The following is a 5,017-nucleotide window of genomic DNA, read 5'->3' as shown; positions in this document are numbered from 1 at the left end:
CTTCAAGAGCGTAAAGCGGCAAAGTGGAACTACTGTAACTAGGCTAAGTTTAGCTAAAACTTCTTTTTAGCCAAGCTATATATGGTAGAATATTGTTAAGACTCTTTAGACACACCCTGTATATTAACGCTTATATTATTAATATTAGTGAGCATACTAAAGTGACGTTCGACTCATAATTTAAGGCGTAAAAGAGAAGCTCAAAGAGATTCACTACTTTTTAAAGGAACTACAATTTCAGAACAAATTTTAGTGTAAGCAGAATGTTGCAAATCTCGAGATAAGCTGGATCGATTTCGCTAATTCTTATTTCATAATATTCCTTGAAGTACGAGGATGGTTCTTACGGAGAGAAAAAGTTAAAAAATTGCCTGAAAAAGTAAAAAAACAACACTTTTCTATATTCTCATTCAGAAGATTCGTAATAATAATGAAAGATCCGTAATAATAAAGTCAATTTGACTATTAGCTGACCGGTGTCCCGAATATTCTGCTATATGTTAGAAAAAAAAGGAATCGACTAGTAGGCGGTACGAAGTTCGCCGGTTCAGCTAGTTTTCTATAATTTTATAATGAAAGCATATGTATGGAACCATGCAACTTTACCTAACCATATCCAGAGTATTTAAACAATTGCTTCTGCTAGTCGGTTATCATTTTATAATAGCCGACTATTTATTTTAGTTTGCAACAAATACTATCTCTTTAGCAATTGTAATTACTTTTATCCACATTTATGTTTTATTTAATGTCTGGAAAACTAAATTAGTTAATAAAATAGTTACAAAATAGAAGAATGCAATATTTAAATTATTTGATGAAACTTTATTGAAATTAAAATTATTAATTATTATTCTTGATTTCATAAAACGTAAGCAGTTTGAGCAATAAAATGTATAAAGTTGTATACATATATAATAATATACAAAATACAATTTAGGTTAGTTGAACGTTCAGTTTGAATATATTAGTACAATTACATAAGGTTTCTACTTTTGCAAACAAAATGAACTTTTGGTCACTTGAAGTTTGATGGGTAGAACAGTATAAATAAAATTTACATCTTTAACGTGAGCTCAACATAGAAATTTGGTGCTTTTACTGTCCAGATAAACTAATTAAAAACATTAATCTTATTTTTCTTCTTGGACTTTATTGATAATTCATTTCATTACCGTGCAATTTTGTAATATAAAAGATAGGAAGTGTTTTTTTTTGTGTGTGCAAATTTTAAATTGTATATTTTGTAGCATGTTTAATCCAAAAAAAAAATAGATTATTGAAGTATGAAAGATGCCATTGTAAGTCCAACTTGACATCACCAAAATCGAAAATGAGTTCAATCAAAAATGAGATAGATGTTCACTGCTTTAAGGATGACATAGTAAAAATCAAATGCCATCTCTCTCAATTTACAAAAATTATTTTTGGAGTAACAAAAAAAAAGTAAATATATTATATAAGAAAAGCGCAAAATATCTAATTTGAAATTTGCACACACAAAAAAATACATTTCCAAGATATAAAAACAAAAATGACTCTTTGATCGCGTTTTCCTCGATTCCTGTAAAAACTATGAAAACTTAGAAGGCTTTAATAGATAGAGAAGGCTTTAATATATAAAGGTTTGCTATTTTAGATGCTTTAAATAGGTTCGATATAACTATTTTTAACTTCCCAGTGGGATAGTTATTGTAATGGGTCCGCTTTTGCAAATTGAAAATTTAGACATATCTCCACGTTTCAAGGCCTTTAGAATCGAATATTATGGTTTTTAAAAGGATGTCCGTGTGTGCTCATGTATATATGTATGTATGTATGTATGTATATATATATATATATATATATATATTTTCGGATTCAATTTTCGTCTCGCGTATCTTGAGAACAAATGATGATATTGACATGGGACCAGTTTCATTTAACGCATAATTATGTAACTTAGACCTGATTAGGTTTTGAGCAAAATCGGTCTAGCCGACCGAATGAAAAATTGTATAATTGTCACTATTATTACTTATCATTTATATAGTTTTAAGGTCGAAGTCACTGGGGGATGCACGGAAAAATGAAAAAAAAATTTTTACAAAAAAAATTATAAATGTAAAACATATGATATTTTTTTATCCTTCCCACTGGGATTTTAGTCGTGTGGACCTTTCGGATCGCACCTAGACCGCTTTTTATTTATAATATAATAGTTTTGGAGATGTTTGTAATTTGAAAAAGTTTTTCGGTACATCCAAATTTTTATGTCGGGCTCATATTATAGATGTGAACTTAATTTATTGGGTTCTACTCAGCAACTCTACATGTTTCAGAAAAAATTACCTTGTTTACGAAAAGTAAGAGACTAGTTGGATAATCGATTTTAGTATATATACACTTTTTAGTATATGACTGTAGTATATATATATATACACTTTTAAATTTATTTTACAATTATTGAATTGAATAAAATGAAAAATATTCTAAAATAGTACATTCTTAATATAACACAAGGGATGTTTCCAAACCAATGACTTCATATGATGAGATAGATATAGTTCACAGTAGCGAATTGAGAAAAATATTGGCTCCACAATACCTTTATAAAATTTACCATACAGCGTCAGTGTAATTAATTATACTGAAAAATACACAGATACGATTTTATAAAACATGCGTGTGTCATGTAAGTATAGTCCATTTTATGAATTTGAAGAAAATGATTGCAACAGCCAACAAATGGTACACACACTTGTTGTGTAACAGCCTTGAATAGTGCTATGGACGTAGATGCAGAAAGAGGTAAGAAGGACGAATAAGCTAGATTCAGGAGCGGACTACAGAATTGCCAAATATAATTTTGAAGGAAGAGTTTACGTACACGTACTTTTAAGAAAAGAAGAAAAGATTAAGATTGGAAAGCAGACTTATAAGCGACAGTGTCTTTCAAATCTACAAATAGGACTCCTTTGGGTAGCCAGGTATTTCTAACTTAGTTAGATTGTGAAACATGATGGCTGTGACTTATCTTGATTTTCTCATTTTTCATTACTATGTATCAAAAAACGCAATAAAAAAATGAGTAATAACGTTTCCTAATTGAGAATAATTTATAAAAAGTGTGTAACCTAATGTAACCTAATTATGCCGAGCAATAAACGCTCATGGCTGGATTTACGGAGCCTATCTGGGCGGGGTTTAGTCATTGAAGTTACGTACTTTGTATTACGCATCATGCTATCTTTGTCACGAACGAGAGCGTTTACACAATTCAAATAATTGAAATTATTTTCAAACAATTTCCATTGATTGAAAACGAAAGACAAAATTTTGAAAACAAAAGTCTGATGGCGCAGTAAAAAATGCGCAACGACCGAGGACTAGTCCATGTTATATGGGTTCGTGATAATAATTTGGTAATAGTCATTATAGGGAAAACTACTGAGTAGAATGGAATGGTCTTAAACGGAATAAATAAAAACTTTAAAGAAATTAAATCTTCTTTTATTTAAACAATCTTATTACAGATTCGATACGAAGAAATTTAAAGGAAAGCATCGAGGCTTACTTAGGAAGTGGAATATGACAAATCATTTGCTGTTTCGTGGACTGACCCATGAGAACCAAGAATTAAATATATTCATACCTTTTTTTCTAAAGCAATTGAAAGAAGCGAAGAAAAGACAGCGGAAAAGTGATTAATTTCGCTTAACATATGTAAATATTTCGCAGAGATGGTTCAAGTGAGGTTATATTTTTACTACAATAGTATCTAGAGAAGCCTCGAGGTTACAAGTCACAGTGCATACTTCCGACTTTTGACCACTTAACTCTACTTAACCCCAGTTTTCCATTATTTCTAACCTTTACAAAATTGGGACTGTACTATAAAAAGATCCTGTATAAAATCACATCAGTAATTGTAATTTTACGACATACTTAAGGATGATAAAAATGTTCACATGAATACTTTCAACGTGAATGCTTTACACATAAATAATAAATTAAATATTTTAATTTAAAGAGCTACTATACAATACATATTATATTTACAGTATGTCCCGGAAGTCCTTAGTAACCTTTTAATGAATTATTTACTATCCAACTGTCAAGGAGTGGTTATGTTTTTCGCGCGTATCTTGTATGTAAATTTCTGTATTAGCTCGAATCTATCAAACGGCTCTATTTATTTCATCATTTTAGGTATTATTATACCTTATACATTACATTATATTTGTATAAAAAAACCCAAGTGTTCTTAGATAGGTTTTTGAAAAATCGAAACAAAATGGCGCATTTCTGAAGTGGAATAGTAATACGTTAATAAAAAAAATTAACAAATCCTATCGAATAGGGTATAAAAATAAAGAAAATTAAAAAGGTGTTTCAAAAATATATATAAGTTACATTTTAAAATAAAATAAATTAAAAAACCCGACTACGTTAAACTATATCGGAAAAGAGAGAAACAAGTTCAGTAATTTACATGGGTTCTTTAACAGTCAGGGACCATTAAAATCTAGAATGGCTCAAATCTTCCCAATAGGGTTTTTTATTTACAAAATGAATCTTTTTTGTTTCGGACTGTTTTCAATCAAGTAAAGAATTTTTGACAACTGTCCGAAACAAAAGCAAATCGATGAAAAGGTCTATAATGTACCCCAAAGTAACTATATGTAAACTACTGGTCTTGTTTTCTTTTCTTCAGATTTAGTTTAACGCAGTCGGGTTTTTTATTTTTTTAATTATTTATTGTATTTTAAATTATGTCAGAAAACTACAGAAAAATATATAAATTAGAAATTGGATTAGACATTGGATTAGACATTGAACTTCAAGGTTAGCTTTAAGTTAGAAAGTTTTCCTTGTAGAAAAATTAATATGTTTTATATAAAACATCCCCAAAATCCAAAATGGGCGCCCAAATTTACATTTTGGGGACAAACTTTATCAGTATTAGTACATATTTCTGTTCAATTTCGTTTGAATTCACAAATGTGTCAAACAAAAATATTAAGTTTTTGTTATG

This window comes from Chrysoperla carnea, chromosome 1, assembly GCF_905475395.1.
Source record: "Chrysoperla carnea chromosome 1, inChrCarn1.1, whole genome shotgun sequence".
NCBI lineage: Eukaryota > Metazoa > Arthropoda > Insecta > Neuroptera > Chrysopidae > Chrysoperla > Chrysoperla carnea.
This window is presented reverse-complemented; position numbering follows the sequence as displayed.